Source organism: Procambarus clarkii, chromosome 72, assembly GCF_040958095.1.
Source record: "Procambarus clarkii isolate CNS0578487 chromosome 72, FALCON_Pclarkii_2.0, whole genome shotgun sequence".
Lineage (NCBI taxonomy): Eukaryota > Metazoa > Arthropoda > Malacostraca > Decapoda > Cambaridae > Procambarus > Procambarus clarkii.
In genome coordinates, this window is record NC_091221.1 from 12821797 (window position 1) to 12835980 (window position 14184).

The window sequence follows — 14184 nt, forward strand, 5'->3', positions numbered from 1 at the left end:
AATACATTTCGCCAACTTTTACCAAATCCAGGGTTGGATATGCTAGGTCAGGTTTGGTGAGGTCGTGTAGGGAAGGACATATATAATATCTTAGGGTAATGAACTAGTATGTTTATGAAATAGTGTAAATTTTCCTATTTGGGGTTCGTGCTATATGACAGACTCATATAATGTATGGACAGAGGCGACATAGGCTTGTATGTGAGGATATGGGATGCTCATATTTAGTAAGTTTAGCTAGGTAGAATTTAGTCAAATTTGCGTAGTATAAGTATATTTTTGATAGATTTAGATGAATTTAAGTTTAACAGGATGCATTTGATAAGATATAGCAAATTTGTCTAAAATTATCATAGAAAATACTGACTCTACTAACCCCACCTGCCCTAACATAACTAAGGCTAGAACAAATAAGTCTGTTAGATGGTTTGAATAAATACATAAATATGGTGGTCTGATTGGAGAGAATGTAACAAGGAAGGTATTAATAAGACATAAAAACAGTGGACATATGTTAGATGAATAGTTTAGCACTAATAATGTTGATATCTTAATGGAAAAAGAATGTGTTATATATTGAGCTCATTGGAAGTTATAAGAAACATTTTTATATGTGAAATTCTGACTTTTGGGGAGTTGGTTAAACTCAGCATATTATAATTAATGTCCTAAATATACCCAGAAAAATATCATGCAAATTGTGTATTGTTTGACCCAGTTGGTTGTGTTTGTACATATATAGCACAATTAATATACTTGTGTATTAATTGTGCAGATTATGTATTTTGCATATGTTGTATGATTATTGAAATTATGTATTGATTATATTTCTATAAATTGTGTATTGTTTTGTGAAAGTTGTATGTATTAATTGTATATGTTTTGTATGTGTATTTGCGGAAATTGCATAGTTGTGTATTTAATGAATATGTGCTAGTTATGCATTGTTCATATTTTGGTAAGTTGTGTATTGATTATATTTTTGAGCTAGTTGTGTAAATGTCGCAATTGTATTTGTGTAAATCGTGTATTTATGCTAGTTGTGTATTTTCATATTTGGGGTAGTTATGTATTGCACGTATTTGTGCTAGATATGCATTTGTGCAAGTTGTGTGTAATAATTATGAAAGATGTGTAATATTGTATAAGTTGTGTATTAATTTCGCATGTTGTTGTAATTGCATATGGACGAATGTTTATTTATACCTTTGGGTATTGATTGTCATTGTGCAAGCTGAGTAATTATATAGCAAGTTTTCTTGTATTAATTGTGCAAAGATGTAAAATAATTACACAAACTGTGTAATAATTTTTGTGATAATAGTGCATTTATGCAAGTTGTGTTTTTAATATGTTGAAGTGTAACTGGTGAAACTGTATTTGTGTGTGAAAATGTGTATTTTGTGTAAGCTCTGTAATTTGATAAAATAGATCTTTATGGTGTAAGTGTATTTTGGTTTATGAGACAATGTGTGGGTATTTTGTGAAAATTACGTTTGTGAAATTGTGTAATTTTAGTTAAAGTGCATTTTTTATTGTCTAAATGCATAAGCATTTGATATATTTGTGCAAAATACCGTACTTTGTGTAAATGTCATACTCTGAGTGTACATGCAATATTGTGTAAATGGTATATTTTTGTTTGCAACTGACATATTTTGTATGAAAATCTCATATTTTTTTATGTGATGGTATATTTTGAGTGTAAATAATATATTTTGTGCATAAATGGCATATTTGGTGTGTAAATGCTATATTTTCTGTGTGTATGGCATAAATTACATCTGATTAATGGGGAAATGGTGGCAAAAACTAGGCTATTCTCTATGAATGCATAGGTTTTGAAGTATGTGTAGGTATGCATGATTGTATTTGCGAGTGTTGGTTTAGAAACAAGTTAGCTGATTTGCGCAGGAAGACTAGGATATTTTGAGGTGTAGAAATGATTAGCCTATGAATATAGTGGCTAACATCCAGCTGAGTTGCTAGATGGATGAATTGAGGTGCGACATTTGGATATCTATTTGATGGATGTGAGGACAGTTGACTAGCCTATGAACACAGCCACTAATCCGCTGTACTGCCAGATGTGTGGTAACTACTTGTGGATTATAGTAGAATATCTAGATATAGGGTTTTCATAATTGCTGTTGTGTATAAAACTAGAATAAGAGCTATTTATTAAAACTATTATTGTAAACTAATACTTTAAGTGGGATCCCTTGGTTGTTTTAAGCATAGGGTGGACATGAATGAGATTGGGTGGAAATATATAGGAGCTGCCTCGTATGGGCCAATAGGACCTCTGCAGTCACCTTTATTCTTATGTTCAGCTCACCTGCTATGCTGCCAGATGTACGATTCTGCTTAAATGCAGTATGACATTTGGGCTTCTGTTATACATAAGAACATAAGAACATAAGAACAAAGGTAACTGCAGAAGGCCTATTGGCCCATACGAGGCAGCTCCTATTCTATAACCACCCAATCCCACTCATATACTTGTCCAACCCGTGCTTGAAACAATCGAGGGACCCCACCTCCACAATGTTACGCGGCAATTGGTTCCACAAATCAACAACCCTGTTACTGAACCAGTATTTACCCAAGTCTTTCCTAAATCTAAACTTATCCAATTTATATCCATTGTTTCGTGTTCTGTCCTGTGTTGATACTTTTAATACCCTATTAATATCCCCCCGGTTTTGTCCATTCATCCACTTGTAAACCTCTATCATGTCACCCTAACTCTTCGCCTTTCCAGTGAATGCAACTTAAGCTTTGTTAATCTTTCTTCATATGAAAGATTTCTAATTTGGGGAATTAACTTAGTCATCCTACGCTGGACACGTTCAAGTGAATTTATATCCATTCTATAATATGGCGACCAAAACTGAACTGCATAATCTAAATGGGGCCTAACTAGAGCAAGATATAGCTTGAGAACCACACCAGGTGTCTTGTTACTAACGCTGCGATTAATAAATCCAAGTGTCCGATTTGCCTTATTACGAACATTTATGCATTGATCCTTTTGTTTTAAATTCTTACTAATCATAACTCCCAGATCCCTTTCGCAATCCGACTTCGCAATCACAACACCATCTAGCTCGTATCTTGTAACTCTATCATCATTACCTAACCTCAGAACTTTACATTTATCAGCATTAAACTGCATCTGCCAATCCTTTGACCATTTCAAAACCCTATCTAGATCAACTTGAAGTGATAGTGAGTCCTCCTCCGAATTAATTTCCCTACCGATTTTCGTATCATCGGCAAATTTGCAAATGTTGCTACTCAAACCTGAATCTAAATCATTTATATATATTATAAACAACAGAGGTCCCAGGACAGAGCCTTGAGGCACTCCACTTACAACATTTTCCCACTCTGACTTGATTCCATTTATACTAACTCTCTGTTTCCTTTGGTATAGCCATGCCCTAATCCAGCTTAATATAGCACCCCCAATACCATGAGACTCTTTTTTAATCAGTCTTTCATGTGGCACTGTATCAAAAGCTTTGCTAAAGTCAAGGTATACAACATCGCAATCCTTACCACTATCAACTGCCTCAACAATGCTAGAATAAAAAGATAACAAATTTGTTAAACATGAACGGCCATTTATAAAACCATGTTGCGACTCAATTATTAATTTATGTTTTTCAAGATGAAGACGAATTTTATTTGCTATTATAGATTCGAGTAACTTTCCCACAATAGACGTTAGGCTAATTGGTCGATAGTTAGACGCAAGTGATCTATCTCCTTTCTTAAAAACTGGTATCACATTAGCAACTTTCCAAAACTCTGGCACTCTGCCTGACTCTATTGATTTATTAAATATGGTTGACAGTGGGTCACAAAGCTCCTCTTTGCATTCTTTAAGCACCCTGGCAAACACTTCATCCGGCCCTGGGGATTTGTTTGGTTTGAGTTTTACTATTTGTTTAAGAACATCCTCCCTGGTAACTGCTAAACTCGTCAACCTGTCCTCGTCCCCACCCACATAGACTTGTTCGGCTGAAGGCATATGTTAAGTTCCTCTTTAGTAAATACAGATACAAAATATTTATTAAAAATACTACTCATCTCTTCATCACTATCTGTTATTTGACCTGTCTCAGTTTTTAATGGACCTATCCTTTCCCTAGTCTTAGTACGATATAACTGAAAAAACCCTTTAGGATTTGTCTTTGCTTGCCCTGCTATGCGAACTTCATAGTTTCTTTTTGCTTTCCTTATCTCTTTTTTAACATTTCTAACCAGTTGTACGAATTCCTGTTCTAAAGTGACCTCCCCATTTTTAATCCTTTTGTACCAAGCTCTCTTTTTACCTATAAGGTTCTTCAAATTCTTTGTTATCCACTTTGGGTCATTTTGAACTTTTGAACTTATCACTGAATAATGATTACAGTTGTGGATGACTAAAATGTATATTCTTATACCTCTGATTAGGTTAGGTGGGGATGGATATTCTAGTCATTTTTGAATAATAACATCAAATACTCATGCCAGTAGACGCCAAAGGTCGCATTGGTTGTCTGGTGACGTCATACATAGTTGACCAGTAAGGTACTGTAATACCTTCACACCTATATGCTAATGACCATCAATACATTATCCCTATACCTGAGGTCGCTTTTCACGATGTCACTAAACAACAACAATAACTGTTCTGTAGGATGTATTTGTTTGTTATATATAATAAGTTAGGATAGGTTAGGTTAGGAAGGTTTGATCGGGTTTATGAATAACAGAAAATATAAGCAATGAGCCAAAATACGAGCTATTGTAGCTGAATATCAACTTTGATGAAGCACAGAGTATAGGTGAGGTATTAAGCCTGATTAAGAGTTCACACTTATGTGTGAACCTCCTGGGACCCGCATTTAGCGCGCCTCGCGCCACATTAGGGATGATGACGTCAGAAACGAAGGCTTTATTTCAAAACATGAGAGGCTTGCTTTTCATTGAAGTTACAATGCCTGGCAGGGGACTGTTAGTTTATACAGTAATGTTGGATTAGTACTGAAATCGCATTGAAGTCACCATGCCTGGCAGGGTACTGTTAGTTTATACAGTAATATTGGATTAGTACTGAAATCGCATTGAAGTCACTACGCCTGGCAGGGGACTGTTTTCATACAAATGAAAGATAGTAAGTTTTTATTTTTATTTTGCCCTATGCTCAATAAGCAATTTCTGAAGAAAGATTGACAAAGCATAAATTATATTCTCTAGAAAGGCAAAGAAATAGAGGTGACATGATAGAGCTGTGAATGAATGGACATGATAAAGGGGGAATATTAATAGACTATTAAAATTATCAACACTAGACAGAACATGAAACAATGGACATAAATTGGAATAAGTTTTAGATTTAGGAAAAAGACCTGGGTAAATACTGGTTCTGTAAACAGGGTTTGAAGTCATTTCTTATGTTATTATTATGTAATCTTAGCTATAAAATGATCTTAGACAATGGGAAACAGTACGGCAATACCTTATTGAGAAAAACGAGCTAATAATGATTAACGCCATTGCACATTAGGCTTGACAGAAGGCAGCATTTGAATCCCCCTTTGCTATAAATATTGAAAATGGGAATAATTACACTGCAACAGAAAACGGACTTATACAGGGAAAATGAAGACGGGGGTGACGTCATTATCCATTAGCGATGCCTGTGCAGGGTTACTCAGGTAACGAAATATGATGGGGCCAGGAGCCGGCCTTTTAATCCCCAGGTAAGTTGATGACGTCTTTGACCACTGGCTATGCCTGTGCACGGGTCAGGCAATGAAAGAAAATTCGAGAAAACCCTGGGGCCAGAAGCCGGCATTTTAATCCCCTTGAATTAAAATGAATTAACGCTGCGGCATTAATCGCAGCGTTAGTAACAAGACACCTGGTGTGGTTCTCAAGCTATATATTGCTCTAGTTAGGCCCCATTTAGATTATGCAGTTCAGTTTTGGTCGCCATATTATAGAATGGATATAAATTCACTTGAACGTGTCCAGCGTAGGATGACTAAGTTAATTCCCCAAATTAGAAATCTTTCATATGAAGAAAGATTAACAAAGCTTAAGTTGCATTCACTGGAAAGGCGAAGAGTTAGGGGTGACATGATAGAGGTTTACAAGTGGATGAATGGACATAACCGGGGGGATATTAATAGGGTATTAAAAGTATCAACACAGGACAGAACACGAAACAATGGATATAAATTGGATAAGTTTAGATTTAGGAAAGACTTGGGTAAATACTGGTTCAGTAACAGGGTTGTTGATTTGTGGAACCAATTGCCGCGTAACATTGTGGAGGTGGGGTCCCTCGATTGTTTCAAGCACGGGTTGGACAAGTATATGAGTGGGATTGGGTGGTTATAGAATAGGAGCTGCCTCGTATGGGCCAATAGGCCTTCTGCAGTTACCTTTGTTCTTATGTTCTTATGTTCTTATGTTGAACGTAGCCCGTGCATGGGTCACTGGGGTAACTAAAAATACACGGGCCAGAAGCCGGCATGGGAAAAAAAAGTTCGTAAAACCCAGGGGCCAGAAGCCGGCATAAGGAAAAAAGTTCGTAAAACCCAGGGGCCAGAAGCCGGCATGGGAAAAAATGAAAATTGCCGGCTTCTGGCCCGGCTAAAACCCAGGGGCCAGAAGCCGGCATGGGAAAAAATGAAAATTGCCGGCTTCTGGCCCGGTTTCCACTACTGACGACCGGGCCGCGGGGACGCTAAGCCCCGGAAGCACCACCTCAAGGTAACCTTATCCCCTGCTAAATCATTACCAACTATTACATCAACATTAGGGAAAGGTAAGTATGAAGTGACTCCGACTGTACAAACACCCTTGTGGAAATCAGATTCCAGGGTAACCTTATGGAGGGGTACTGCTCGAGTATCACTAGTGACACCCTCGACCAGTACCACCTCTCCAGTGTCGAGAGTGTTGGCACCTTGCAACGCACACTCTAAAATTAAAGTCTGGATGGCACCGGTGTCTCGGAAGATCACCACGTCCTTCCAGGAAGAACCCTCAGACAAAAGTAGTCTCCCTTTCGATAAGAATGGGGTAAGCAAGTCCAACCACTGTGGGTTGGAGGTCTTACTCCCTAACCCTTCCGAAGGCCTCATGCCCTGTGTCACAACTAGAGCATTGGGTCTTTTTTCCGGGTACAGTTGCCAACAATGGCTAATAGTGTGGTTTGGACGATTACAGTGACCACAAAAACGTCGGGGAGAAGAGACATTACTAACAGAATTACCCTTCGGTTCACTCTTAGGTGTCGTGGGGTTACACAATTTAACAGGGTTAGTTATGTCTGAAACAGAAGGTGCAGTAGATAAGGGGTTAGAATGAGCTGGTCTGGACTGGCTGTGGGTATACGTTTTGCTACTCTGTGGGGTATAATTATTTTTATTGGGCCTTTTGCCCGCCAACTGGTAGTTTTCTGCCATCTTGGCCAAATCCCCTATCTTAGAATCTACCTCTATCCTACTTCTAATGTAATGTGAAACATTCTCTGGCATAATATCTATAAAATGCTCCATTAAAACTACGTTCCTGATTGCCTCGTATGTTTCGGCTTTCGCCGAGCGAATCCATTTATCAAACAATCTAATTTGATCATTAACAAATTCAGTGAGCGGTTGGTTGTGAGTAGGCCTAAGGTTGCGATAAGCTTGGCGGTGAGCTTCAGGCGTAATTTCATATGCCCGCAAAATACGTTCCCTGACTTTATCATATTCAAAACACTCTGGTGTCTCAAAACAAACCCTGGTGACTCTCTATTACTCCCTTATCTATCCATATCTCAACTATGGTATTTGTGCTTGGGGCTCTACTACCCAAAATCACTTACGTCCTCTAATTACTCAACACAAAGCTGCTATTAGGACAATATCCAATTCTGGCCCCAGACATCACTCGGTACCCCTACTCAAATCCCTGAATATGTTAGTCATTAAGTCACTGCACATTCTCTCATGTGTACTATACATATACAAAACGCTAAATTGTAATGCCAATCCTGATCTCAAAAGCTTCATAGAAGGTTGTAACAGAACCCATGAGCACCACACCAGAAATAAATACAGTTTTGATATTCCTAGAGTACGACTTAATCAAACCAGAAATGCTCTACAGATCAAGGGGCCCAGAATGTGGAATGTCCTTCCCAACCATGTTAAAGACAGTACCTCTCTCAACCAGTTTAAGTTAAAAACGAAGCTATACCTAATAAATTCCCTGTAACCTACCTTACCCCTCTATTGTCAACCCATGTATGTTTTTTTTTTTTTTTTTTTTAAATCAACGCTGTTTTAATGTAATTTTCTGTAATAATTTGTAATTGTATTTGTGCTATTTTTTCAACAATGTTCCCCCCTCTTTTACCTCTATTTTTATTTGTACTCAACGCATTTTTTTCTTTTTACCCATTAGTTTTAAGCTTTAGTCAGTAGTGTTTTTTCCTGCCCGAAACGCTTTGCGTAATAGTGGCTTTAGGCATTGTATGTACTAGCTCTTATCTATAAAGCCAACAAACTTTGTAAAATCTCTTTATGTATGTACCTTTGCCTAAATAAAAATTATTATATTATTATTATTATTACTCTTTGTCAGGCATATTTATAAAAATATCTTGGGCCTTACCCCCAAGTCTTCCCTGTAGGATTTTCACCCACTCTTCCTTTGGCCAGTTCAGGGACATGGCCAATCTCTGAAAATGGTTGAAAATCCTTTCAGGGTCCGACTCTGAAAATTCAGGCAAGTTATGCTTTTTCTCATAGATTCAGATTCAGATTCAGATTCAGATGTTTATTCAGGTAAGGTATATACATACAAGTGATGTTACATTAATGGATTGATATATAGATAGAGCTAGTACATACAATGCCTAAAGCCACTATTACGCAATGCGTTTCGGGCAAGAAAAACATTAATATCTAGAACTTAATACTAATTGAGCATAAAGAATAAAAAGTGTTGAGAACAAATACAAATAAAGATAAAAAAAAAAAAAAAAAAGGGGGGAACATGACTGAAAAAGCAGCACAAATACAATAGGTTGACAAACAGTGTTGATTAAAAAAAAGAAAATAACGGACATGGGTTGACAATAGAGGAGTGAGGTAGGTTACAGGGAATTTATTAGGTAGTGTTTAGTTTTTATCTTAAACTGGTTGAGAGAGGTACTGTCTTTAACATGGTTGGGAAGGTCATTCCACATTCTGGGCCCCTTGATTTGTAGAGCATTTCTGGTTTGATTAAGTCGTACTCTAGGAATATCAAAACTGTATTTATTTCTGGTGTGGTGCTCATGGGTTCTGTTACAACCTTCTATGAAGCTTTTGAGATCAGGATTGGCATTACAATTTAGCGTTTTGTATATGTATAGTACACATGAGAGAATGTGCAGTGACTTAATGTCTAACATATTCAGGGATTTGAATAGGGGTACCGAGTGATGTCTGGGGCCAGAATTGGATATTGTCCTAATAGCAGCTTTGTGTTGAGTAATTAGAGGACGTAAATGATTTTGGGTAGTAGAGCCCCAAGCACAAATACCATAGTTGAGATATGGATAGATAAGGGAGTAATAGAGAGTCACCAGGGCAGGGCGTGGTACATAATATCTGATCTTAGAAAGAATGCCCACAGTTTTTGAAACTTTTTTAGATATGTTTAGAATGTGTCCCTGGAAATTCAGCTTGTGGTCAATGAGAATGCCAAGGAATTTGCCATCTAATTTGTTACAAATTTGGGTATTGTTTATTTTGAGATTTATTTGATTAGAGGATTTATTGCCAAACAGAATATAGAAAGTTTTGTCAATGTTAAGGGTGAGTTTGTTGGCAGTTAGCCACAGATGGACTTTATTTAGCTCAGTATTTACTGTGGCATTTAGAGCAAGGGGATCAGGACTGGAGTAAATGAAGGTTGTGTCGTCAGCAAATAGGATTGGTTTGAGGTGTTGGGAGGCATTTGGAAGGTCATTAATGTAGATGAGAAAGAGGAGAGGGCCAAGTATGCTGCCCTGGGGAACACCAATGTTGATGGGTAGGGTGGGAGAAATTGTATTATTCACAGAAACACATTGGAGCCTGTCAGTAAGGTAGGATTTGAGGTATTGTAGGGAGTGTCCTCTGACACCATAATGATGTAATTTAAGAAGAAGGTTTTGGTGGTTGACAGTATCGAAAGCTTTACGCAGGTCCACAAATAACCTAAACAGGGAACTCATTTTTATCAAGAACTGTATGAATCGAGTTAAGCATACTAATAAGTGCATCGTTAGTGCTTTTTTTGGGCCTGAAGCCATATTGGCAAGGGCTAAGTATATTGAGTTTGGCTAGATATGAGTAAAGCTGCTTATAGATTAGTTTTTCAAAAATTTTTGACAAGTTTGGCAGGATTGATATAGGTCTGTAGTTGTTAACATCTGTGAGATCACCACATTTGTGGACAGGCGTTACTCTCGCTTTTTTTTAGAATATCTGGAAAGGTTTGGAGTTCAAGTGACTTGTTGAAGAGCAAAGCAATAGCAGGGGCTAAAGATCTGGAGGCTTTTTTGTAGATTAAAGTTGGTATCTCCTCAAGGGCACCAGACTTGGTTTTAAGGGAAAGGATTATCTCATTGACGTCAATGGAATTAATAGGCTTTAGGTACAGAGACTGGGGATAGTTCCCTGTCAGATAGTCCTTAATGTCAGTACTGGAAGATGGAATATCATTAGCAAGGGATGAACCAATGGAAGAGAAGAACCTATTGAACTCAATAACAGAATCAGAGGCTGAAAGCTGACCATCGTTATTAGACAGGAGAGTCGGTTTGTTATTTAAAGACTTCTTTGATCCCAATATTTGTGAAATTGTTCTCTATGTTTGTTTAATGTTGCTCTTTATTTGGGTAAATTTATCTTCGTAGTACTTAGTTTTGGCTCGTCTAATTATCTTAGATAGCAATAATGAGTAATTCTTTGAGAATTCTTTGGAGACAATTCCTAACCTATACTTTTTCTCAAGGTCATGTTTTTTATTAATAGATTTAAGTATTCCCTTTGTAAGCCAGGGATTGTTAAGCCTTTTGGTTGTGACTTGTTTTGTAAGCATAGGACAGTGGGTATTATAAAGGCTAAGAGTTGTTTGTAGAAAAGATTGCACTGCTAGGTTGATGTCCCCTATGTTACCTAACTCGGACTCCCAGTTGACATTATCAGCAGCAGTTATAAAATTGTTTATAGCAGTTTCATTGTGCAGCCTAAAGCTTAACTCCCTTGTTTCTAGAGGTGGTTTGCTAATGTTAGTTAAGAGAAATGTGGGGTAATGGTCTGTAGTGCTATCGGTGATTATACCTGAAGTAAGCGGAGAGGTTATATTTGTCCAGATGTGATCTAGAGTCGTGGCAGTGCTATCAGTGATTCTAGTAGGTCTAGTGATTAAGGGTATGAGGAAGCAGGAATTCATACAGTTGAGGAAGCTAACAGCAGTATGGTGTTCTGGCTCGCAGAGGTCAATATTAAAGTCCCCTGCGATAATTAGGTGGTTTTTGTTCAGTCTGTTATCAAGTATTAGATTTCTAAGGTTTGAGTTGAATTCGGACACATCAGTGTTAGGAATTCTATAAACTGCACCCACAGACAGGATAGACTCGGCACCCTTGACTCTGAAGCTGGCGAAGATATACTCCCCATAGCAGTCTCTAGTTCTAATTTCTTTTAAGCATGTTAGTTCTTGGTGGTAGTAAAGAGCAGTGCCACCACCTCTCTGAAGTTGACGACAGTTGTGGATTGCTGAGTAGTTAGGCATGTTAAAGAGTTGAGTAGTATCATCTTTCAACCATGTTTCAGTAAGTATAATAAAAGAGAAATTGTTGTCAATAGCTTCAATCAAGGCACTAACATCATCGAAGTGTTTGCCTAGGGATCTAACGTTCAAATTGATTACAGAGATATTGTGACTATGAGTTAATACATTGTTTACATCATGTGCTGCAAAATATCTGCAATTTAGATCATTAAAGTGATTATTGTCATAGATAGTGGATAAGAGGTTAAGTTCTGGGTCTATACTTGACTGCATAAAAAAAAGCTGATTGCCGGAAAAACAAGAAAAACAAAAAGAAATAAAAGTACACAATACTGTACCAAACAAACACAAAAGGGGCTTACAGGGGTACAATGGAGTAAGGGAGTATGGCTAGGCTAGCCATAGGCTAGACTCATAAGTATGTATGAGTATGGTATGACTCGTATGAGTATGGTATGACTAGAGTATGGCTAGACTCATAATGCCTGGGGTTTGAATCCCCGGCAAGTGGAGGTCCTGTGGCATTCGCTCTAATTCTAGCCTCCTCGGTTTTGAGTTCAGTTCAAAGTTCATTTTTCAGGAAAGTACATAAATAGTCGATTTACAAACATAATATTGGATTTATAGATAGAGCTAGTACATACAATACCTAAAGCCACTAGTACGCATAGCGTTTCGGGCATATTATTGAGAGAGGAAAGATATTTATATTTAAACAATTTTTTATTTTTTACCGACGCTCTCCCTATTGATGAGAACTACAACCTAATGAAGATAAATGTTAATTTTATGTAGATACTGTAATAAACGAAAGTTTTTAATGTCATCAGAGAAGCAGAAATATAGGCAAATTTTAAATCTCTTGTCATAAATATAACTGAAGTGAAAGCAAAGATATATGCATTTTGATAGTTACAAAGACAGCTCTTTAAAACGGGTGGAACACGAACAAGGGAACTTAGTACCCAAATGAGCCACAGAGATATTAGAAAGAATTTTTTCAGTGTCAGAGTAGTTAGCAAATGGAATGTATTAAGCAGTGATGTGGTGGAGGCTGACTCCATACACAATTTCAAATGTAGATGTGATAGAGCCCAATAGGCTCAGGAACCTGTACACCTGTTGATTGACGGCTGAGAGTCGGGACCAAAGAACCAAAGCTCAACCCCTGCAAGCACAAATTAGGTGAGTACAACTAGGTGAATACAGCTGAGGGGCGGGACCAAACAGCTGAAGCTCAATTCCCTACGCATAACTAGGCGAGTCCATAGGAATTACCGTTTGTCCTGGCGCCATCTATGTTTTGACAGCAGTACGTACTACTAATGTTCCCACGTTATGTGATGATCGCTATACGGGTGTTACGGTCAGTTGCTCTTCTATATATGTTTATGGACAACGTAAGTGATTTGAGGCAATTTGCGGCCAGAGTGAAATAGTATCCACGCGGTGAGTGATGGAGGAGGATATATACTGCTGTGTACTCGACCAGCGGGTGAGAGGTAAGTTATATCGAAAATTATGGGGAATAGATGGGTTATTTTAAGCGTAGAATGTCAGGTAACCGGTAACTACACAGATGGGGTAGTACAATACAATACAATTTTATTTAGGTAAGGTACATACATACAATAAATATTTACAAGGATTGTTTAACTTATAGGTAGAGCTAGTACATACAATGCCTAAAGCCACTATTACGCAAAGCGTTTCGGGCATGATAAACTTAAATGACAAGCTTAATACTAATTGAGCATAATGAGTAGAATGAAAACAAGAAATGAAAACATAGATGAAAAAGCAGCACAAATACAATTATGTCGACAAACAGCGCTCTTTAAAGAAAAAAACAGACATTGGTTGACAATAGAAGGGTAAGGTAGGTTACAGGGAATTTATAAGGTATAGCTTCGCTTTTAACTTAAACTGGTTGAGAGAGGTACAGTCTTTAACATGGTTGGGAAGGTCATTCCACATTCTGGGCCCCTTGATTTGTAGAGCATTTCTAGTTTGATTAAGTCGTACTCTAGGAATATCAAAACTGTATTTATTTCTGGTGTGATGCTCATGGGTTCTGATACAACCTTCTATGAAGCTTTTGAGATCAGGATTGGCATTATAGTTTAGCGTTTTATATATGTATAATACACAGAGAATGTGCAGTGACTTAATGTCTAACATATTCAGAGATTTAAGTAGGGGTACCGAGTCTTTGCTCCTCTAATTTTATTCTTGCTAACTCTAGAGCTAACTCTGTCCCTATGAGCTGCACTTTCTGCTTGGCTAGGCTGGCATAAAGGTGTATCACTTGCCAATAGTTCTTGATCAATACAATGTTGTAATATTTCATTCACCAAAGTC